A 25,050-nucleotide genomic window follows, 5' to 3' on the forward strand; every position below is an offset into this window, starting at 1 on the left:
AGGCCTCTCTTTCTCCCTTATGGAACTTCCCCGAGGCCGTACCTTTTGCCCAGTCACACTCCCAATCTCCCCAGGCAACAGCCCTCACTTTACACACCCCTTGACTTGTTTTTGCATGGCTGGAATGTGTTCCTGAACTCTGAAAATGCCTCTTCCTTGCCTGGATGGAGGATAGAGGTGTGTGTGTGTGTGTGTGTGTGTGTGTGTGTGTAAAATAGCCCACTATACAAAGGTAAAACCTACATATGTTTCTCCACCCACTTTTTACCTCTGGCATATGGCCCCTGGAAAGTTGCCAGGGGGGGAATGTGGCCCTCAGGCTGAAAAGGTTTCCCCAGCCCAGTATAAATGCCATCCGTCATGGCACCTGCCTAGATCTCATACAAAACAATCATAGAACCATAGAATTGTAGAGTTGGAAGGGACCCTAAGGTTCATCTAGTCTGTGCTGGGCCCGGGGGTAACCTGTGAAATGCAGTCCAGGACCAGTCCAGAATCCAAAGGTTCCACTGGGAGTCAGTCTGTCAGGGCCAAGGCAGGAGACGAGGCAGGAAACCAGGCAAGGTACAGGATCTCAGGTAGGATCTAACATACAGCAATGTTGCTTCGGCAACCTGGAGCGGGGTCCGAGAGCCTTTTATCTTTGTCGGGGTAGTGGCCGGTCCTGATCCCCCGGCGACTCACCTTCCTGTTTTGTCCAAAGGCGAGCACTCCTCCTGCAAGTACTCAGGTCTCTCCTTCTCTCAGACCTTCGTCTCTGCAGATCAGGAGACGTCAGTGGGTTACTAGACCCAGGGGCCGCCTCAGCCTCCCCTGACCCAATCAGTAGTGGAGCAGCTGTAAGTGATGTCCCAGCTGAAGGCAACGAGGTCATCCCCGCACCTGGAGCCAGGGCAGGCTCAGGCCCCTGACTCGGCCCAGCTGGTGCTTGTTGCAGGGGAACCTGTGCAGACTGGGACTCTTCGGGATCAGGCCCCAGACTTGGTTCAGATGATGCCTGAGGCAAAGGATCTGGTGCAGACTGAGATTCCTCTGGTTCCGAGTCTGAGCCCGAGTCCCAGAGCCATAGTCCAAGAGCCAGTTCCTTCATGTCCTTGTCTGAACAAAGTTTGGTTCACTTGGGTAATGTCTTGTTTTATTTAAAAAGTAGTGATGCGTTCTTTCTTTTTTTGAGGGGGAAGTAGTATGTTTCCATCTGAGAAAAATGCATTTAATATCCCTTAATTTTCTTTCCAGCCCATCTCTCTTCTTATTTCCACTTCCCGAAGGAGAGAACACCTCACCTGAGATCATCCCCAATGGTCCTTTATCATTTCACATTCTGCAAATCAAATTCATTTCAGTACCATGAAAAAAGGGAGTCTTTGTGGAGAATCAGATTTCTCACATAGGAAATTTGCATTTCAGCCATGAATATGTTCTAACTATTTCAGCTCTCATTTTAACAGGAGTTAAAAATATATCCTTTTATGCAGGACGTGTCTCATTTCAATGGCAATATTCCCTTTGCTTCCAAAGTTTGAAAAGCTGGGATTTCTTTTCTTTTTTTTCTTTTTGTAGGAATATATTACGCGCTGAAACAGTAGCTTATTTTACCATCAACACCAGTGCATTTTATAGGGCATAACATGAATATGATGGGCACAATATATGGAATGGCAGATTGGCCCATTTGCACACTGTGTAAATTCCGCTTGCATTCATTCATAAATCCGTGCCATGCCACTTCCCCATTAATATGAGATTTTGAAATATACGTGTATGAAAATTCATATTGAACTCTGTATTTTATCTCAGTGTACTGTACATATTTCTAAATTTATTTTTATTTTATTTAGAATATGCATTTTTACCCATTTTGATCCTGCATTGCAAAATTCAGAGAAGTGCGAAATCCAAAGGGTAATTGCATTCCGGTCTCTGTACTGGAGGTGCAAATTAGATTAGTTTGGTTTTAAAACGCCGACTAAATGAAATTCTCCATCCCTTGCACAACCCACATTGTACACCAGGAGTGCTTTGCTTTGTACTCCCCATCTGAAACCCTGGAGAGCCTCCGCCTGTGAGTGTGACCTAGCTGGACCAATGTTATGCGCCTACGTTCTTGCCCAAAGTGGGCATGCTTTAAGTGCAAATACTTCCTTTGCATTGCAAATATCCCGTTGATTTGTGGAGCTTGGTGTAATCAAGAACAATATTTTACATCACTGGCTTGAATTGAAACCAGTGATATGAAGGATCTTTCCCTCCAGAAAAGATCTGCTGCAGCCAACCAGAGCAAGCACCTGCAAGATAGTGGCTCTTCTCCTATGAACACCTAGGTCTAACTTTAGTAGACTTCCTTTTGCCCTGCTCTTTCCAGACACAACTTTGCGCTTTTTAAGTCTGAGTGCTCTTTACTTGTTCCAGAGCTTCCCCCCTTGAAAATCTGCTCTTTAAAGCTGAACAGCAACAAACAGCTATTCAGGCTTCCTATAGGTTGCTGTTTGTTCTGATTCAGCTTTAAAGAGCAGTTTTCATGGGGGAAGCTCTGGAGCAAAAAATTGGGGGAGCTCAGACACTGTGCTGAAAAGCACAGAGGAAAGGTAAGCGTGGATAAGTCCTTTGACTACATGGCTAACCATTTGATATACTCACTTTGTCTCAGTTGGTTCAGCCCTCTGATGGTTTCACGAATGTCGGTTTCATTTGCAGTTGTACTGCATCACAACTTTTGTTGCCTTCAAGGGTTTTTTTCTTCCTCTTGGGGCAAAAATGGAAATTGTTTGCAAAAGTGCTTAGTTATTTTGATGACGCAGGGGGTTTGGCACCAGAAAGCCATCTTGAGAATGCAGGTGGAAATATAAAAATGCTGAAGTAATACATGACTATATAATGCTTATTCATGTGCATGTGACCTGGAAGCATGTTCCGTCAAATTCATTTCACCAGAAAATGTAAGTTATACAGAGAGCCTGTTGGAATGCACGCCTCAAAATCCATGTTGGAAACTAAACTGGTTGGATGTTTGCCACAGGAATGGCTTATGGGAGCATTGCTGTGAATTACAACTGCACATTGTGGGGGCGATGGATATTAATGGATTTCAGCATCTTGAACGTTTATAAGATTATGTGCTGAAGTGTCTTTTGACTATTATATTTATTTAGCTGCATTGTCCCTTCAAGTTGCTTTTGTGGCTTTATTTTATTCTTTTGTCAAATAAGTACATGGCTGCCTCAAAAATAATATATATTAAATAGAAGGTCAGAAAAACACACACATTCAAATCAAATAAACTAGAAATCCTTATATCTTTCTCTTCCAACTGAGTACTAGTTGCTGAGTACTCGAAGCTTTGCAATCAGAGTCAGAAAATAAATCACCTTCCCACTTCTGTCCATTTTGGTGGCTGGAGCTGTGGTGATGGCAGAAAGGTCCTTTGGTGCTCATTCAGCACAAACAAAAGAAAGTCTTTATTCGCACGGAGCATAGTTAAACTGTGGAATGTGTTCCCACAAGAGGTAGAGATGATCACCAACTTGGCTGGTTTTTAAAGTGGATTGTGTCAGAATCTCCGTTGTTCTGAGCTGATAAGGCTCATCTTCGGAATCGCCTCCCGACAGTTAATTGATGACCTGATCCTTTGATAAGGCCTCAGGCACGTCGTCCCAGCAAAGCATCAAAACAGCATGCAGAAGGATGAGATAGTATCAGCTACATTGCTATGTTTTATTTTCTAGCTATGCTGAGAGCAAAGAAATATACATCCTCTCCCTGTGAGAGCAGAGAACAACTGAACAAAGGAACAAAAGAAACAGAAAACCACTAACGTCACATCCCGTCTCCTTTCCTGTGAGAATGGAAGGTCTCTGGAATGTAAACAGAGTCCTGTGACTCCCAGCAGCTGCTCAGTGAGAAACAGAAACTAACAGATTGGACATAGGAGGAAAAGGCTAACAGTGGCTGCTAACCTAGATGGAGATCTTCTGCAATGTGCTTCTTGAAGCCATCTGTGGAAAAGCGCAGGAGAGGAGAGGGCTGTGGAGCTCACATCTTGCTTGTGGGCTTCCCCCAGGCATCTGATTGACGACGGAGAGATTAGAAAATTGGACAAGCTGAAGGGTTGTTGGAGGAGCATGCGCAGGAGACCAGCTCTGCTTTGAGGGCGAAGTCGTGTGGCAGCTCCACTCACTGAGAGGTCACCAGGGTCACGGTGGGAAAGAGCCGCGCAGCTGTCGGGATGTGGTACGAGATCTTGCCTAGCTTGGGCCTCATGTACGTGTGCTTGGTCATCCCTGGCATGAGCACCGCTTACATCCACAGATACACCAACGGGGGCAAGGAGAAGAGAATTGATCAGAGCACCTATCAGTGGTACCTGTTGGACAGAGACAAGCGTGTGTCTGGGGTAAATCAGTACTATGACTCCAAGGGTTTGGAGAACATTAACATTAAGCGTCTCCACCCCCATCGTTCAGCCCGGACACTGAGATCCAGCGCTGAGGGCCTTCTGGCGGTTCCCTCATTGCGAGAAGTGAGGTTACAGGGGACCAGACAGAGGGCCTTCTCGGTAGTGGCACCCGCCCTGTGGAACACCCTCCCTTCAGATGTGAAGGAAATAAGCAGCTATCCTATCTTTAAAAGACATCTGAAGGCAGCCATGTTTAGGGAAGTTTTTAATATTTAATGCTGTATTGTTTTTAACACTTGATTGGAAGCCGCCCAGAGTGGCTGGGGAAAGTCAGCCAGATGGGCGGGGTATAAATTAATTATTATTATTATTATTATTATTATTATTACCACAGTGCAATGAAAGCAACTTAATAAACATGTATTTGAAAAAGTGTGGAGTATATTGATCATAATCTCATGAGGAGAGAGGACAATAAGCTTCTAATACTGTACCAATAAAATTGCAATAAAGAAATAAAATACAGATGAAAGAAAGAAAGAAAGAAAGAAAGAAAGAAAGAAAGAAAGAAAGAAAGAAAGAAAGTTGGACAAGCTGGGCCTTTGGCCTGATCTAGTAGGCTCTTCTTATGTTCTTATGTCATTAGTTCCCATCTAGTTTCGGGGATTAGCAGAAAAACACATGTGGAAAGGAATGAATCTCTCGGAATTTTTAACAGAGGAGTTTGGCAGAGACAACTCATGTTCCTCCTACACGAGAATATTCTCTCTCTCTCTCACTGTCTTCTCAAAATAAAAATTAAAGAGCTCTCCTCTCAGCTGAGTGTTTCATTGTTTTCTCATGTTGCTAAATGTTCGTTTGACTACTTCATCTGCCAGAGACGTTTCCCTCCCTACATTTCGATTTCCTTGTGCTGTGCCTTGCATGGAAAGTGTTTCCTAAATAAAACCTGATTGATGGATGTTTGGCGTCGTGGGACCTGCAGCCTTGCGCATGAAGGAAAACATAAGAAAGAGGCAGATGGAATCTCTGTTGCATATTGGAACTGAAAGATGCCATCTTCAATGTTGTTACATGTCCAGAACCGCACTGTGCATTAGTCTTTGAATAAAAGAGGCCTAAAGCATATCAGTCCAGGCAGTGTTTACAAAAGGCAGTGGCTTGGTTGTCCTGAAAAACTGTTCCTCCATGCTCTGGACTCCATATGGTTGAAATGATGTGCTTTGTGAGCTTAGCATGTAAACAGCCACCTGCCATGCAACTGTGTTCAACATTTGCTTTGACACCTGCTATTCCATTTAGTGATGTATGGAAGTGAGAGCTGGACCATAAAGAAGGCTGATCGCCGAAGAATTGATGCTTTTGAATTATGGTGCTGGAGGAGACTCTTGAGAGTCCCATGGCCTGCAAGAAGATCAAACCTCTCCATTCTGAAGGAAATCAGCCCTGAGTGCTCACTGGAAGGACAGATGCTGAAGCTGAGGCTCCAATACTTTGGCCATCTCATGAGAAGAGAAGACTCCCTGGAAAAGAGCCTGATGTTGGGAAAGATGGAGGGCACAAGGAGAAGGGGACGACAGAGGACGAGATGGCTGGACTGTGATCTCGAAGCTACCAGCATGAGTCTGACCAAACTGCGAGAGGCAGTGGAAGACAGGAGTGCCTGGCGTGCTCTGGTCCATGGGGTCACAAAGAGTCAGACACAACTAAACGACTAAACAACAACAACAATTCCATTTAGTAAGTCCTGGTTGTTGTTTGCATTCATGCATTGTTCAGCCCTTTCAACAGGTGATGAAAAACAGAAGAGATATTTTTTAAAAAAGCTGATCCTTCCACTTTTATTTCAAAAGTTTGACAATATCCAATCCCACAGTTCCAAAAAGCAGATTGTGTGGGTTTTTTCCTGAAGAGCTCAGTATATCAACATGTCCCATGCCCCCATAATTATTCCATGGGGAATGTGATTGGTTTCCGATGGTCATTTGCAATAAATGGAACTGCACTTCACCTGTCAAATAGTAACAAATGTATAACAAATACCAACAAATATTGCATGGCAGATGTCAAATACTGTTGCATGGCACACTTGCTGGTTCAGGCGTGCAGACGTTTCTCTCAGCAGTCCTGATGTTATCCTGAAAAAGACTAGCTAAATAATAATAACAAAAAATCTCAAGGAGCCAGCTAAAAAAAGAAACTGTTGGTGCCATCCTTTTTAAAAAATGTTTTTTATTGGTGTTTCATTTAATACAAACAAACAAAATACAGTAAAATTCAACAATCATTTACCCACATTCTTTCCCCACACTCTGCTGAGCATTGACTTCCTTCCCTCCCCTCAACAGGTTTTCTAATGTCAGTTACTTTTCCACAGTTTCTTATTGTATCCAATCCTATCTACATCGTAAGATTTATTTCAGTCCTGCCAGAGTCCTCAAATTTCTACAGTTATTATTTATGTACTCCATAAATTTACTCCAATCTTTTTGGAATTTTGCTTCCTCCTGATTTCGGATTCTACAGGTCAGTTTTGCTAGTTCTGCATAATCAACCATCTTTGTCTGCCACTCCTCTGTTGTTGGTAATTCTGGTACAGTGGTGCCTCGCAAGACAAAATTAATTCGTTCCGCGAGTTTTTTCATCTAGCGAATTTTTCGTCTTGGGAAGCATGGTGTCGGAAAAGTTTTGGAAAAGCTTCAAAAATCACCAAAAACCTCAAAAAAGCTACCACGCCGCGTTCTATGAGTTGCTCATCAAAGTCAAGTCGCAACTGTATTAACGGTGTTAAGAAAAAGGAAACAAACTTGCAAGACGTTTTCGTCTTGCGAAGCAAGCCCATAGGGAAATTTGTCTTGCGAAGCAGCTCAAAAACTGCAAAACCCTTTCGTCTAGCGAGTTTTTCGTCTTGCGAGGCATTCATCTTGCGGGGTACCACTGTACTTTCCATTTTTGGGCTAATAAAGTTCTGGCAGAAGTCGTAGCATACATAAATAACCTTTGATCTGCTTTTTTTATTTCCTCTCCCATCAAGCCTAGAAAGAAAGCTTCTTCTTTTTTGGGGAAAGTGTATTTAAATATCTTTTTCAATTCATTATATACTGGTGCCATCCTAATTTCCGGGGGGGGGGGGGTACATTCCAAAGTGTGGATACCATGACAATAAAAGATGTACCCTTATCTGTTTTATAAAACAAAACTTCCACCCACAATAGGGCCTCACAAGGAAATCTAATGGTTTGTGGGAAAGGGTTCATACTGGAAAAGGTAGCTGAACAGACAGCAACAGCAAGGAGGGGGAGAAGAGGGCTAGGAACGCCCTCCCATCAGATGTAAAAGAGAAAAACAACTACCTGACATTTAGAAGACATCTGAAGGCAGCCCTGTTCAGGGAAGTTTTTAATGTGTGACATTTTAATGTATTTTTAATCTTTGTTGGAAGCCGCCCAGAGTGGCTTGGGAAACCCAGCCAGATGGATGGGGTACAAATAATAAATTATTATTATTATTATTATTGGCTCCAGGGGTCGGCAATGGGCCCCCAATTGGGACGTGGGCATCAACAGCTGCCTAGGGATACTTACTCTTGACTTCAGCCCTTAAGGATGAGCAGAATAGCCTTAAACTAGTTCATTTCTGTGTTGTTTGCATTGAGCTCCCTCTCTGTTTTGTGCTGATTCTTTAAAATTTTGCATGAACTTGATACGAAAAAAATTAAACAAATTTGTTGTTTTGTTTAAACAGTTTATATATCGCTTAGCTACAATGGTCTCTAAACAGTTTACAAAGATACAATACAAAGAATAATGCATTTCAGTGGATGAAAGTAAAGCTATTATTTACATTAAATTTGCTTACGTGATTTCCACTCCTGACCTTGGGTGAAAATGAGAATTGCAGGAATTCCCCCCCCCCCATTTCCATCTGCAGTTGTATTCTCAGACATCCCAAGTATTTACCTTGTACTTCCCAAGTCCTGATGCTACTTAACAGTGTTTTTTCCCCCGTGGGGCAGTACGCAGGGGTACGCATACCCCTAAGCATTTTGTGAATCTTTGTACTTTTGTCCATTTAATGTATTTATTTTCCCCGATTTGAACTACAGTGGTACCTCGGGTTACATACACTTCAGGTTACATACGTTCCAGGTTACAGACTCCGCTAACCCAGAAATAGTGCTTCAGCTTAAGAACTTTGTTTTAGGATAAGAACAGAAAGCGTGGGACTTCCGGGGTGGTGCCATCGGCAATGGCGGACTCCCTCTGAACTGGAGGGACTAGCTCCGCGCGAAACGGGTCTTTTCCGCTACGGCGAAGCGGGGACCCTTTTAAAAATCACAGGCGGATGAAGCCTGTGACCATGGGACTTGGCGGGCACCCTTAGCGCCCCCCCGAACCCGCAAAGGAACCCACTAACGGGCTCCGAAGCAAAGAGGGGGAAGCGGCTCGGTGCTGTGAGTCAACTGCTATTTCCGTGGAGCGAAGCCGCATAGCCGTTGCCGGAGAGCGCTGCCTTTTTCCTGGGACAATTTGGCTTCTAAAATAAGCACCCGTGAGTACTTAAACTTTGAACAAATTGGACTTTAAATAAGGATTTGTGAGCAGAAAGGAATTGGATTTAAAAATTTACTTCAATTTGGTACTGAAACGGGAAGGTCTAAACAGGAAGTCAGCCTTCCGTTTCTTTGTAGACAGAATAAAGCAAAGACAACGTAAACTAGAGCTCAGAAAATCGCTTCTAAAGGATCGGCTTTCATCATTTAAAATCCTCGAACCCTCCTTCGGCAGCAGGAGAAGAAGGGGGATCTTTTTTGGACTGTTTAAACCTGCAGAAGTGAGTTTAAAGTAAAGTAACTTTCCACCGTCCTGATCCTGGAGCGGGGTGTCAGGACTGACATTTGAAGCTCATTGACCAGAGACAAACGTTTTTGACAGATAGCTAAAAGAAGAGAAACATAGTGATTCCACTGTTTCTTTTCGCATTTTAAAGGAACAAATATTGACAAAATATCTCAAAAAAGAAACTTTGTTGCAAGAACAATTAGAAGTTTTCCCCCTAGAGGGAGAATGGGAAACTGTAACTAATTCCAGGGAGCTTGCAGCTGTCACAGATTACAATCATGGGAAAAGGCTTGTGACCTTGTAGGACAATGTATTCAGAAGCTCTGTTGTGTGCTCTCTGTAAAATAAATGCTCAACTGGAACAGTTAACTGAGAAGACGGATTTGATGACTAATGCGGTCAGAATTTTTGAACAGGCAGTGGGAAACTATATGGAGCCCACCCAGGAATTAGATCAGGAGTGTGCCCTGACAGAACAGATGAGAGAAGAGGATGTTGCGGAATCTTGGGCACCAGAGATGGAGGGAGCTGCGGCCCAGCAGGAACATGAGCTTTTGGATTTGACAAATGAACTTGGAAAAAGCCAGATTAGGAAAGATAAAGTTTGGACTGATTTGGAAATGGGGGGTTGGATAGACCCCCCTATGCAGGGATGTTTGGACTTTCCGAGTCTGGCAATGGGCCGTGAGATGTTTAGGGCTGTGGGGGCTCTCAATTTTGGAGGGATTCTGAAACATGTTTTTAAATACTACATGGAGTTTAGTCTGGACTATGGAAAAGGGGCTGATTAGTTGAAAAGGGTCAAAAACATTACCAAGCTGGAGTTCCCACGAGTGAAAGGTGAATATGAAGAAGAGCTGCGGAAGGGACATGGAAGGGACTTAAGGGCCTCGGATATAAGGTTACCAGGTTAATGTGCTAGATCGATGGGATAAAAAGGACTGACAAAACCCGGGACCAGGAGGAAGGGACGCTGGATGAAGATTGGATTGTTTCTATTTCTTTTTTTTTATTACTAGGATTGTTTTATAAAATTGATGACTGTTAGAAAAATGTTGGAACGAAATTACTTGGCTCTAGCAAAAATGTTTAAAGAATTAGGCAAGAATATTATGGTTATGAGAAGTGGGTAAAAATAAGATTTAAGTTTTAAGGTTTTTTATAAGATAAGATGAAAATAGATTAAGGTAATGTAATGACAGAATATTATGAAATATGGAAAGGATTTGCTGCGATAATTATTAACTGGGATACAAAAAAAGGGAGGAGGAGGAGGTCAAAGAAAGAAGGTAATGAAAGTTGAAGATTTGAGAATGTTGGTTTTATTTTTATATGCTTGTGGTGTATTTTTGTTTTTTGAATTTGTATTGTTGGATGTGGTTTGTTTTCTTCTTCTCTTTTTTGTTTCTTTCTTTTTTCTTTCTCTGCTTTGTCTTTTTCTGTAATTTTAAAAATTTTCAATAAATATCATTTAAAAAAAAGAAAAGAACAGAAATCGTGTTCTGGTGGCGCGGCGGCAGCGGGAGGCCCCATTGGCTAAAGTGGTGCTTCAGGTTAAGAACAGTTTCAGGTTAAGAACGGACCTCCAGAATGAATTAAGTTCTTAACCCGAGGTACCACTGTACCAACCAAATCCCAGGTTGATTTGGAATGTAGCAAACCAATCTTTAACATATTTTTTAATCCCTCATAAAAAAGGTCATTTTTAAAAAATTGCCTAACGCCCAAGGTCAAAACTTGTTCTGGTCCTGATGACATCCCTGGAAGTGTGGCAGAATCTAAACATCTTGTCCCCAATTCTTCCTGAAAAACAGGGCTGGGGAAACCTGTTGTCCTTCAGATATTGTTGGACTCCAATTCCCATCAGCCCCAGCCAGCATGAAATCACTATTTAACAGAGCTGCTGGAAGGCAACCAAGGAGGTACCTTTCATCAGAATGGAAGGCTCTGGGTGGCACCATGTTTGTTGGCTGTGTCAAGGGAAACCTGGACGCACGAGGAATCTCTCTCTTGTATTGCAGTACTGGATAACTGTAGCACACAAACATTTAAAGGGCAGGACATCCAAATGAAGACAAATCAGTTTTGCTTTGTATGTACATTTTGGCTTAATCAAGTTGGTCTTCCTCACCCCTTCCTTCACCACAGGTCTCCCAATTGTATTTTATGGTAAATAAAAACTAAGATCTGCTGAGGCCCGGAACAACAGATCACAACAATGAACAACTCATTATGGGTTTGTTTTTGTTTTAATCCTTTGGGGGACATTTTATTTGAACCCAGTTTCCTTCAGGCTCTGGTCTGGCGATTAGCGACTGCTTAATTATCCACCTCATTAGCTTCCTATTAATAATAAATACCAGGAGGCAGATACTTGCAATTGCACTGCTTGTTTAGGAAAGAAAGGCTGTGTATAGGCGGCACTTCTAAAATGAAAATCCCACTTGCAAAACCAAACCAAAAAACCCCCACACCAGGAGGGAAGGTTTTACCAATGCTATTTCTCTGCGGGATCATCAAAAGCTACCTTATACTGAGGACTCAGCTATACAGCTGTAAATAAAACATTTTAAGTGTGTTTTAAGTGCAATATATGGGATGCGGGTGGCACTGTGGATTAAACCACAGAGCCTAGGGGCCACTAGGAGGCGCATCGGAAGATGGCTGACAATAACATCTCTCCGACCCACACGAGGTAATTTGGAGGCTATGATGGGAGTAATTAGCCTCCCTAACCCCCCCCCCCAGGACGGTGGGGGCACTGCCCTTGCCTGCTGTGCCCTATACCACCCCCGAATTTGTGGGGGTGGGGGCACTAGGCACAAAGCCCTCCTGTGGGATTCCGGCACTTCTGGACGCCGTCCCTGATTCGCGCCACTAGCTGCAAGAACTTCAAAAGAAAGCAATTTGGATGAAGGAATGCACATATTTCAAGGAAGGAGGGGGAGTAAAGACTGCTATAGAAGAGATCTCTGATAAAACAAGACAAGAATAAAAAATGAGAAGATACGCCAAGACATGGTATGGCAAATGACTGATGGGGGAGGGGAAAAAAACTTTCCTTTCTTCTCTTATGTGATTAACAAGAATCCCCTCCCCTCACGAGTTACGAGTCAGAAATGTCATTTTAAGGATTTAAGCTATGGATTTAAGGCTGTGTGGAGATAAACTTTTGAACCAAAGCATGTTCTAAGAAGAACGAGGAATGTATAAGAGCTTGGGAATGACGCAGTTAAAAATGCCTTCGCCATATTGGGAAGTTCTGTCGGAGGTCTTGAGTCTGGGAGGAGAAAGAGAGAAATAGAGCTGTTTATATATTGTGGGTGAAACTCCTCAGAGGGACTCAAGAGCGACAGTTTGGCGAGATGGAAAGAGCGATGTTATCTATGAAGGCGATGATATATGGAAACCATCTCGATTTGAGGAATGGGAGAACGGAAAATTCACACAGGATTATTATTATTATTGGTGTTTATCGGCTTAAGGAGACTATCAGAAGAGATCATAAAGAAAAAAGAGAAAATATATAAACAAGATGTGATGTGGAAACAGCAAGATAAGACTGGATAGAATTATGAACTTTGTTTCGACTGATTTGGACATTAACGCAGTAGCAAGAAGATGATCAGAATCCCCCTTCGGATCTTGAAATATGGGTCCCCCCAACAAAATTTAAAATTTGGCTTTGTAATTCGGAACTTATGTGATGTGATTTAATTTGATTTGATTGGCCGGTTAATAAAAATTATTAAAAAAAACAAAAAACCACAGAGCCTAGGACTTGCCGATCAGAAGATCAGCAGCTCGAATCCCCATGACGGGGTGAGGTCCCGTTGCTTGGTCCCTGCTCCTGCCAACCTAGCAGTTCGAAAGCACGTCAAAGTACAAATAGATAAATAGGCACTGCTCCAGCGGGAAGGTAAATGGTGTTTCCGTGTGCTGCTCTGGTTCGCCAGAAGCGGCTTAGTCATGCTGGCCACATGATCCGGAAGCTGTACATCGGCTCCCTCGGCCAATAAAGCGAAATGAGCACTGCAACCCCAGAGTCGGTCATGACTGGACCTAATGGTCAGGGGTCCCTTTACCTTTTTAAGTGCAATATACAAGCCAGACTGGATTGCTTAATTAAAGGATTCTAACGAATCATTATCTATCTGAAGAAGTGTGCATGCACATGAAAGCTTATACCAGTAACTAACTTAGTTGGTCTCTAAGGTGCTACTGGAAGGATTTTTTAAATTTTTAATTTTTCCCCCGACTATGGCAGACCAACACGGCTACCTACCTGTAACGAATCATCAACTTGTTTCCAATAAGTTGCAAAGGGAATGTGCCCTGCTATTTGCTCACTAGCATGACTGAGGAGGGATAATATCAAAACAATATATCCTCTCCTATATTCCTAAAGATTCCCATAAGCTGAATTCAGGACAGATTTAAAATAGCCCTGGAGCTCTCTCCCACAGCAGGTCATGATGGCGAGCAAGCTAGATGGTTTTAAAGAAGGATGAGAGCGATTCATGGAGGAGATGGTTATCGATGCTTCGCAGCCTTCATGGGATTTCTACTATATCAGGAATGAAAGCTGGAAAATGCATGATTGAATGCCTTCGTGTCAAACACACACACACACACACACACACACACCTCAATTCACATTGCAAACTTGCACACCATTTGGAAGGTGATTCTAGAAACTGTTGTTCTGTAGGGCTAGCTTTCCACAGGCAAGGGAAAGGGAGGGGAATTCAATGATGCAACACTGCATCTCCATTTCTGATGTGGTGCAATCTTAAGAAGAGCATGTCATCACTGTGGAACATGCAGTTCATCTCACCAATTGGCTTTGCAGATGAGGCAAAGCCTTGTTCCATTAATCGCTTCAGGAAGCTCAGATCTAAAATCATAGAATCATAGAATCATAGAGTTGGAAGAGACCACAAGGGCCATCGAGTCCAACCCCCTGCCAAGCAGGAAACACCATCAGAGCACTCCTGACATATGGTTGTCAAGCCTCTGCTTAAAGACCTCCAAAGAAGGAGACTCCACCACACTCCTTGGCAGCAAATTCCACTGTCGAACAGCTCTTACTGTCAGGAAGTTCTTCCTAATGTTTAGGTGGAATCTTCTTTCTTGTAGTTTGGATCCATTGCTCCGTGTCCGCTTCTCTGGAGCAGCAGAAAACAACCTTTCTCTGAAAGCAAAATCAGCTTGATTGTGACCATGGTATGGAGGAGAATTCCTTACAGTCTGCATTTCAAAGCAAATTGGCCTAATTCCCAGTTTCTGGACTTATATGCAGATCAGATTGTGGACGTCTTTGAATTTTGTGATGCAATTTTGGTTAAAAATATTTTATTGATCATTTCAGTATTTCTGTACACCAGACACGTCCAACTTCCAAGAGACTGTGATCTACTCCCACTATATAAAAAAAAACTGGCAGTGATCTACCCATCAAAGTTGTTGAGCTTCTTGGGGGGGGGGGGCAAAGGGGTCCCGGGATCAACCATGATTGACCTGTTGGACACCCCTGCTGTACACCATGCAGAGGTTTTACTATAAACCATTCTACCCGGACACTGAGGTTCAGCGCCGAGGGCCTTCTGGTGGTTCCCTCACTGCAAGAAGCCAAGTTACAGGGAACCAGGCAGAGGGCCTTCTTGGTAGCAGCACCTGGCCTGTGGAACGCCCTCCCACCAGATGTCAAAGAGAAGAACAACTACCAAACTTTTAGAAGATATCTGAAGGCAGCCCTGTTTAGGGAAGCTTTTAATGTTTAATGTACAGTGGTACCTCTGGTCCCGCTGCTCTCGCGCAATTTCTGTTCTCATCCTGAAGCAAAGTTCTCAACCCGAGATATTATTTCTGGGTTAGCGGAGTCTGTAACCTGAAGCGTATGTAACCTGAAGCATATGTAACCCGAAGTACCACTGTATTACTGTATTTTAATATTTGGTTGGAAGCTGCCCAGAGTGGCTGGGGAAGCCCAGCCAGATGGGCGGGGTATAAATAATAAATTATTATTATTATTACATTATAATCAAAGGGTATATACTGTTATGAGGATTGGGGGGGGGGGGTCAGTCTGGATGTTGTCCTAGGCCCCTTCCAGTTGCTGTGATCCTGTATCTGTGAGGCTAGAATGTACTGCATAAGGGGGACTCTGAAGAACAGGTCAAACTAGTCCCTTTGTCAGGTTAGTCACCTTGGTCATTCAGCCAACACCTGACATCTGCATATAATGAGAGTGAGAAAATAGGTGGGCCTTCCCACACCCAGCCTCACTTGACTAGTGGGTGGAAAAACAATTGTCAGATTTGGGGTGTGTGCTTGTGAGTTGGAAGACGGATGCTGGAAGCTGGAGACAGAAGCATGCCCATAATACTCCATAGAGTACTATAGTACAGTCGTACCTTGGTTTTCGAACAGTTTAGTTCTCGAACGTTTTGGCTCCCGAACACCGCAAACCCAGAAGTGAGTGTTCTGGTTTGTGAACTATTTTTGGAAGCCGAACATCTGACGGGGCTTCTGATTGGCTGCAGGAGCTTCCTACAGCCAATCAGAAGCCTCGCTTTGGTTTTCGAACATTTTGGAAGTTGAATGGACTTCCGGAATGAATTCCGTTCGGCTTCCAAGGTACGACTGTACTCTGCTGTATTAGATTTAATAGAGAAGTATTTTTATATAGTTATGCACATGTATGTGCTGTTACTTTAGGAAACCTGGACTGTACATGTGGGGGGGTGTATAAAAATGTTTACAATAATGGATGTAGCATGCAGGAATTGTTCATATTTTTATTGGAGCAATTTTTAAAAATAGCTTGCACCTCCATGACATCAATGAAATAAGATGAGAATTAGAGTGGGGGGGGGGGGGGATCTGTGCTGATCCGTTCAACATTGAGATCCTCCTCCAGTAAATTCCATCCCTACTCATAAATGAGCCAATTCCAAATTGAGACATTGGGAGTTCATTTATCCCTAACACCCGCAGGCTAGTTTGACCCTGCTTGTATTTAACATTTCTATCTTGAAAACTTGCAAAAGTGATATGCTTGTTCTTTCTCTCCTCCCCCTTTACTTTCCTTTTCTTGCAGAAGAAATAATTTCTCTCTCTCTCCCTCTGATCTAGTTAAGCCACCCCCATGGTCCCCAGACATGTTTCAGACAAGCTTTGGATGATTCCTGGTTTTATGATACGTTTGGAGCAGCCACCTGTATTTCCCGACAATAGATTTTATTTTCAGATAGCTGAAATTGTTTGCAATGCATTTTGTTCATAAAGCCACATAAGGTCTTCGAGGCAGAAAAAGTGCAGGTCTAGACAGAATTATCTCCGGAGCCGAGAGCTGTGCAGCTAAGGGTGTCCACGGAATTTAAAGCAGATTCAGGGGTGGGCAATATAAGCAGAAGCTTGGAAAATTCTCGCTGGTTCTGTGAAAAGTTGTTAGGAGGGTGGGAGAGAGGAAAACCACTGACACAGAATTCACTCCCAGCTGGACCACACAGTCTTCAGACTGCTATGGGATTCCAACAGAACCTGGAAAGCTTGGGCAATGTCTGAGGACCTAGCACTCAATAATAATAATAATAATAATAATAATAATAATAATAATAATAGTAATTTATTTGTACCCCGCCCATCTGGCTGGGTTTCCTCAGCCACTCTGGGCGGCTTCCAACGAAGATTAAAAATACATTAAAATGTCACACATTAAAAACTTCTCTATACAGGGCTGCCTTCAGATGACTTCTAAATGTCAGGTAGTTGTTTATCTCATTGACATCTGATGGGAGGGCGTTCCACAGGGTGGGTGCCACTACTGAGAAGGCCCTCTGCCTGGTTCCCCGTAGCAACAACTGATGATTCCACAAAGCCATCCTTTGGGAAGACCAGGGCTAATGTGGGTTGTGAGTCAGAAAGTAGGTTGGTAAATTATTAAGTAACTGAAGAGCCACAGTAGATCATTAAAAGGTAGAAGTGGAATAGTATGATCAATGGATACAGTGCAAGATACATAAAGGTAAAGGGACCCCTGACCATTAGATCCAGTTGTGGCTGACTCTGGGGTTGCAGCACTCATCTTGCTTTATTGGCCGAGGGAACCGGCATACAGCTTCCGGGTCATGTGGCCAGCATGACTAAGCCGCTTCTGGCGAACCAGAGCAGCGCACAGAAACACCGTTTACCTTCCCGCTGGAGCGGTACGTATTTATCTACTTGCACTTTGACTTGCTTTCGAACTGCTAGGTTGGCAGGAGTAGGGACCAAGCAATGGGAGCTCACCCCATCGCGGGGATTCGAACCGCCGATCAGCAAGTCCTAGGCTCTGTGGTTTAATCCACAGCGCCACCCGTGTCCCTGCAAGATACATATATATGGCCTAATTCAGAGGTCAGCAAACGTTTTCAGCAGGAGGCCAGTCCATTGTCCCTCAGACCTTGTGGGGTGCTGGACTATATGTGTATATATATATATATATATATATATATATATATATATATATATGGGGGGGGGGGGGAATGAACGAATTCCCATACCCCACAAATAACCCAGAGATGCATTTTAAATAAAAGGAGACATTCTACTCCTGTAAAAACACGCTGATTCCCAGACTGTCCACAGGCTGGATTTAGAAGGCGATTGGGCCAGATCCGGCCCCTGGGCCTTAGTTTGCCTACCCATGGCCTAATTGGTTTGGGAGTTTGGCCATGGTAGATTTTTGTAGATTATATTTTAATTACATTGTACGGGATGAGCTGCCCTCTCTCATACCGTGGTATCTTGTTTTGAGTCCGGGATCTGTTCCGGAGCCCTGGACGCTTGACGAAAGAGACGCTCGACAAAGCATTGCTCTGCGCATGCACGAAGCGCGATTTAGTGGCAAACCCAGAAGTAACCCATTCCGGTACTTCCAGGTTTGCCGCAGACGTTCACAGAAATGGACGGTTGATGGGGCAGACGTTCGCAAAGGTATTACTGTATTTATACCAGTCCTTCAGTTGCACCATTCTCTGATACAGCTACTCCCTGTTACTATGTAATAAGTTGCTCTTGAGAGATTGATTAGATGCTTTATCCTTATTTTACACTATCAATCAGCTTCAGAAGCTGTTTATAGCTTTTGTGCAGGACAAAAGCATCCCAAATGATTCCTTAATGGTGATGTGACATTTGATGAATAATCAGAGGATTCATTTTTACTGTCATTCTTTTTTTGGTGGGGAGAGATGGGGACAGAAAACAATTTGCAACAGAGAGATAACTCAGTTGCTGATGGCTTTTAGTTCTGAACCATTTGCAGATTTCGCTTCTTCAAATATATGTTCTGGTGTGGGGAATGCAGAATATGGGACAAGGTGGCAGGACAAATGGTGAGCAATGAGTGGTCCAAGAGGGGGAGGAAAGATTCTACAATTTCTGCAAAAACAAAAACAAAAGAGGAATTTTTGGCTTGGTAGCTTGGTAGCTATCTGTTGTCAACAGAAAGGTTCATTTTGTTCAATGACATTTTAAACAATTGGACGGGCACTATTTAAAACCACATTGTCGCTAGAGTGTTCAGGTCTAACACTTAACCCCAGAGGCAGATATAGTGCTGTATAGAAGTTGTTAGACTACAGCTCCTGTCATCCCCACAGTCACCATGCTCAATGGTCAAGGTTGATGGGAGTTGAAGTTCAACATCTGGGGGCACCCAGTTGGGGAAGGCCACCCAGGGACTTACCACTACACAACACTGGTGGCTGAGCCAATTCAGAAAAGAACCTTCTTGCTAATTTTGGGATTAAAAAACAAAACAAAACTTTTTCATATTCTTCCTCAGCTGTTGGAGAACTTCAGCCTGCCTCTGGAGAATACTCAAGAAAAATAGCCTCTCCAGTTTCACCACCCATGAACATTGGACACAACCGTGGCTCCATATTTAATATTGCTTCATGTTATTTTAATATTGCCTTCACCTCTACACTTTCTATAAACTATTAGTTTGGATCAGCCATTCTGCTTTCACTGGTGTTTTGCAGCCTCCACTGATTTAAGCAGGGGTGTTGTAAAAGGTTACTTAAATTGCAAAATAGAGGTGGCTGCTAGATTGAGGATGTTATTTTATGCATTCTTACTTAGGAGTAAACCCAACTGAGCTCAGTTGGACTTTCTTCTGAATAAATACGGATGGGATTCTTATTATTATTATTCATTGAATTCTTATACCACCCTTCATCTGTAGATTTCAGGGCAGTTCACGAGATAAAAACACAAGATAAAAACACATAATAGAAACAATAAAAACCACAAATCAATACTTCCATCTCCTTCCACAAACATATTTAAAGGATTTAGGATGCTACATGGCTGATGCAACTTAGGCTGGATCTAGACACATCAAAAAACCGCTTCAGGAAAATGCGTTATAAACCTCATAATGGGAAATCACATTGTCGGGAGATTGAACTCTACAGCGCCATCTGGTGTCACAGTGTTATAACTCATTTAAAACACTTTTTTGGACTAATGTAATTGAGTCCTTAGGCCACATTCAGACCACATATTTAAAGCAGTATGATACCACTTCAAATATTTGTGACTTCCTCCCCAAAGGATTCTGGGAGTTGTACTGTATTGTAAGGGTACTGATAGTTATTGGGAAACCCCTAATAATTAATATAATTCCCAGAGTGGTTTACCAATCAACCCCTCTTTCCAATGGAACTCTGGGAATCATAACTCCGTGAGGGTAAAAGAAGTCACTCACTTCTTTCAGCTGGCCTTTCAGCCAGCTGGAAAATAAGATTGGTGCAACACAAACCCCCCCACACCCACCCATGAGAATTTCACTAAAATTGTCTCTTTCCTTTCAAATTTTTTGGTGCAATTTTTTTCAGGTGGCATGGTTGGGAAAAAAATGCAGGGCACAATTTCAGTGCAACATTAGAAATTACGGAGTCGTTTGAAGAAGCAGGAGTCATTTGGGATGGGGCTGTGGCAGGTATTCTGATCTGTATAAGCTTTTGATTCGCCCCACAACCCAAAACAGACACAGACATTTCCCCACAATTTGTAATCCTGTATCTTTCCTGTTACAACCAGCCAGGGTGAGTGCTATTCAGTTATAACAAACATAGACTTTTTCTTTCTCAACATGAACTCATGGCTTCAGTTTATCCTACCCTGATAATGGGAAATGTTTGGGACCATGAAAAATAACATCCATGCACCTTTTCAAAATGGGACTTCTCACCAGTAATCATCATTATTCATATTTAAACATATTCCATTTTTTCCATAAGTAGTTTAACTGACAACTTACCTGAGGACTATTTAGAACACAGGCACACATCTAAACATCTTAATGTGTAAAAATACCGGCAATTAACTGCATACGATTTGAACCACTTAGTGCTTTTAGAGAATGACCAAATGGATTTTCATTTCTTCGTGCCTGTTTTGCACCAGTTTAATGAAAGGCACTCACACAATTAGAACAATTTCTTTCTGTTATAAACATGACAGCAAATACGACCTTTTGTGGGATAATTTTTGATAATTAGCACTGCCAACCAGTTTATTTCTGGAAGGTTGTTATATAAACATACATGCATGTATTTGGAAATGTAACACTCCCTTGCAGCTTTGTAATCCAAATCGGAAAAAGCAACTTTCCTTCCCAACCATGTCTGTTTAAGAGTCTGGAGTTGTGGTGATGGCAGGGAGGCTGCGGGGTTCAATACGGAAGCGCAAACCAGATTTCCAATTAGGCAGACTTTTATTCAGTAATGCATTACAGGTCAGAGTCCAAAGAGTCTGAGACAATATTTTATTAGCACACCCCTATATGGGGGGGGGGGTGGAGGTGTTACCTTGGCTGTTTATTCTCTAGCCAATCACTTTGTGTCACCTACTGTCACCCCATCACCTCATCATCTTTTCCTCCAACCACAGTCCTTGAAAACAGCCCCCATCCCAACTTCTTTCCTCTGGCCTCATTGCATTGTACCTGGAGCTGCTTTTCACTCCAACTAAGACCCCCCCCCCCATAACTGGTTCTTACTAGTTTTGTGTTCAAGCCCAGTCTAAACCACAGAGCCTAGGACTTGCCGATCAGAAGGTCGGTGGTTCGAATCCCCGCGACGGGGTGAGCTCCCGTTGCTCAGTCCCTGCTCCTGCCAACCTAGCAGTTTGAAAGCACCTCAAAGTGCAAGTAGATAAATAGGTACCGCTCTGGCGGGAAGGTAAACAGCGTTTCCGTGTGCTGCTCTGCTTCGCCAAAAGCGGCTTAGTCATGCTGGCCACATGACCTGGAAGCTGTATGCCGGCTCCCTCGGCCAATAAAGCGAGATGAGCACTGCAACCCCAGAGTTGGCCACGACTGGACCTAACGGTCAGGGGTCCCTTTACCTTTACCTTTAAGACCCTCCATAACTGGTTCTTACTAGTTTTGTGTTCAAGCCCAGTGCCGGATTTACGTATAAGCTAAACAAGTTATAACTTAGGGGCCCACTCTCTTGGAGGCCCCCCAAAAAAATTAAAGGGAAAAAAACTAGATGTACATTTCCAAAATATAAGATAAAAACCAAATAGAATAAAACCTACATACAGCAACAGTGTTTTGTGTTGTGTAGGCTCCTATGATATAAGTCATGGGCCCCACCTGCTAGCCTGCTCCCTAAAATATCACTGCTTTGCTCATTTCTATATATAGGGTGCCTACATAAAATATGTATTTTATGATAAAATACGTATTTTGTTATGTGCAAATGGCTTTAGATACCTATTAGGTCCATAAATCACCATAAAGCATATATTCAACACAAAAAAACAGTGACAATTTGTTGTTGACCAAGGACAGCTGGACATATAAAGGGTCCCATTACCTCCAGTAATTTAGGACCTCATCAAACCTAAATCTGGCCCTGTTCAAGCCGTACTGTTGTATGCACAAAGCTGGCTCCCCTAATAATGGATTTCTCTCTCAAGGTGCTATAGTGCTCGTTCAGAAAAGACAAAAGAAAATAGACACACACAAATACACACACACCACTTTCGCCCCGTTCTACTCACACACGACCGCACCACTGGGTTTGGAATTGGACCGGAACTTAAAAATGGAGCTGTTTTTCCTTTCCTTTCCTTCTTTCCTGGGCTTTTCTAACCTAATCTTGCATCAAAGCAGGGTGGTTGCAGTTTGCACATCACTGCTCTGGGTCCTCATGACGACGTTGGTGCTCTTCGACGGGAATTTATTTTGCAACCATTGGCTACCCAGGCAAATGAGCACATTCCGAGAGTGCTCATTATTCACCGTCCTAAATTGACTCATCATGATTCATTTTCCCCTCGCTAATCTGCATGCATCACCATAAATTATTAATAAATTCTTCATCATCATTACCCACATCGTAAATTATTTACTTTACCTTTCTTCGGTTCAGCACTTCCCTCCCCCCTCCTCGATATTACCGGCACTCCCTTCCAAAATAAAATATTCCTTTTTGCAACAAAAAGGGAAGAAGATATGAGGGGTGAAGAGAGAGAGAGACAGAGATGTTTCCATTATATTTCTTCTCAGTGCTATTTTTCTAGAAAAAGAGGTGCTGAAACTCACCATGAGCACCTCCCTTGTTCTCTTATAATGGCAATGGTGCCCACTGAGTTCCGGCTGAAAAAAAGCTGTTTCTAGTTACTCAGGTAATACTGTACAGTGGAACCTCAATTTCTGAGCATCTTGGAAACCGAACGTTTCAATTTTCGAACACTGAAAACCTGGAAGTAATTGCTTCCGTTTTCAAACGTGCCTCGGAAGTTGAACGGCTTCCAAGGTGCATTTCTCAGTTTTCTCAATGGGATTTGCCGACTGCCCACTGAGCCTTGGTTGTCAAACGTTTTGGAAGTCGAACGGTCTTCCGGAACGGATTACGTTTGACAACCAAGGCCCACTGTATTTGAAGAAACAAAGGGACTTAGGAATGGCTTTGCTCAAGGCCAACACAGCATGTTTTGCTGTTTGAGGAGAATGTGGTGCAACCAATGCCAGCCAAGTTATACCGGTGACTGCCAGAGCTGCCACAAGCACCTCTTCCTCTGCCGGGCAACAAAAGTTCTATAATCATCGTGGCATTCGTATGGAGCCCCCAGTCCTCTCACGGACTATTGACCCGTACACCACCAATCCACTGCCACCAACCAGGTCCTCCCCGGTAAAATCATTTCAGTCTCACTCACGTTCTCAAGGTAATAAAGAAGAATGTATTTTATTTCAGACACAAACAAACTTTTATGGCATTCCAAACGTTGTTACTCTTTACTTTCTTAGTCTTATTTTCCTCTCTCTATCTCTTCTACCTCCCCTCACTCAAGAACCCACTGCCCTAACTGTCTCTCTAGATCCAACTGCCTGCCAACTGCTTCTCCAACTGCCTTTCCCAACCAGCCAACCCATTAAAACCAACCAACTACCCACCAACAACTCAAAAAAACCTCGGGCTAAGCCCTTTTATAGACATGTAGGCTCCGCCTCCAGCTTTCCTATTGGTCTACATTTTTAACCCTTTCTTTCCCCCCTGTTCAAACATTTTCAAAAGAACAAGCAAACGCTACATCCATAAATTAAATAGCTAACCATTTCCTGCCCTTTCACGGTGACATAAAGCAGTCGCTTAATGGTTAAGAAAATAAAGACAAGCCTACTGGATCAGGCCAGCATCCTGCATCCTGTTCTCTCAGTTGCCTGTGGGAAACCTGCAAGAAAGACCCAAGCACAAGAGCAACTCGCCCCTCCTGTGGTTTCCAGAAACCAGCATTCAGAAGCGTTACTGCCTCCAGCCATGGAGCTAAAGGGATCAATTTGCTCACCTGACGTAAAGCAGTTGCCTGTGACCAGCACATTTTTATTTTTATTTTAGCAACCCCTTTGCTTCGTAAGCACCATGGTGCAAACAGTGAAAGAATGGCAATGCCAGACACCTGTGAGTACAGTAGGTTTGTCCTTTTCCTGCCTGGCCTCAGCTATGATTTCTGTGAGTTTGGTGGGCTTCGTTCTCCTTCACTTTGAGATCCCAGCCAATGCTAGTCAATGCTCTCACTTCAACTTGATAAGAAGAAGAGTTTGGATTTGATATCCCGCTTTATCACTACCCTAAGGAGTCTCAAAGCGGCTAACATTCTCCTTTCCCTTCCTCCCCCACAACAAACACTCTGTGAGGTGAGTAGGGCTGAGAGACTTCAGAGAAGTGTGACTGGCCCAAGGTCACCCAGCAGCTGCATGTGGAGGAGCAGGGAAGCGAACCCGGTTCCCCAGATTACGAGTCCACCGCTCTTAACCACTACACCACAGTTTGGGCTCCATTTTAGTCACCAACCCCTCTATGTATGTATGTGTTTACATGCATGTATGTACTTTATGCTCCTGCTAAAGGTTTTGGCATAAACTTTGTGGTTGGCCCTGATGATGGTCTTTAAAAAACAACAAGTGTTTTGACTTGCAAGATTAGGAATCCTTCTTGTAAACTTTTTCAGTCTTCCGCATGTGGGCTGCAGAAGGGACGCACCAGATGCAGAATACAAATATAGCATTTGTGACCATATTGTGAGCATCTTGGTTCTGTTTCCTGTTTGTCACACTGTATCTATCACAGGTTATTTTTAAAGCTCTTGTTCTCTCCTTTTGAAAATCTGGTTTATAAAGCTCCTGTGACTGGGATAGGTTTGGTTTTGTTCGTTTGGAAAAGCACACACCACCCGGGCATGGCTTCCTGCTCCTATCTCCGTGTTGCCTGAAATTGCAGCATATCTAGAGGAAGGGTGGCAGCTGGG

At 43.2% G+C, this 25,050-nt stretch overlaps 1 pseudogene across 1 annotated transcript; it reads left to right on the forward strand.

Annotated features, from left to right (window-relative positions):
* The first annotated feature begins 4,136 nt into the window (after nt 1–4,136).
* Nucleotides 4,137–6,750, forward strand: LOC308476335 (NADH dehydrogenase [ubiquinone] 1 alpha subcomplex subunit 1 pseudogene; annotated as a pseudogene). The gene is made up of 2 exons: nt 4,137–4,498; nt 6,742–6,750. The product of its transcript is annotated as an NADH dehydrogenase [ubiquinone] 1 alpha subcomplex subunit 1 pseudogene (transcript).
* The last annotated feature ends 18,300 nt before the right edge of the window (nt 6,751–25,050 follow it).

The sequence above is a fragment of the Podarcis pityusensis genome (genome assembly GCF_964106645.2).
Source record: "Podarcis pityusensis genome assembly, chromosome: 4".
Classification (NCBI taxonomy): Eukaryota; Metazoa; Chordata; class Lepidosauria; order Squamata; family Lacertidae; genus Podarcis; species Podarcis pityusensis.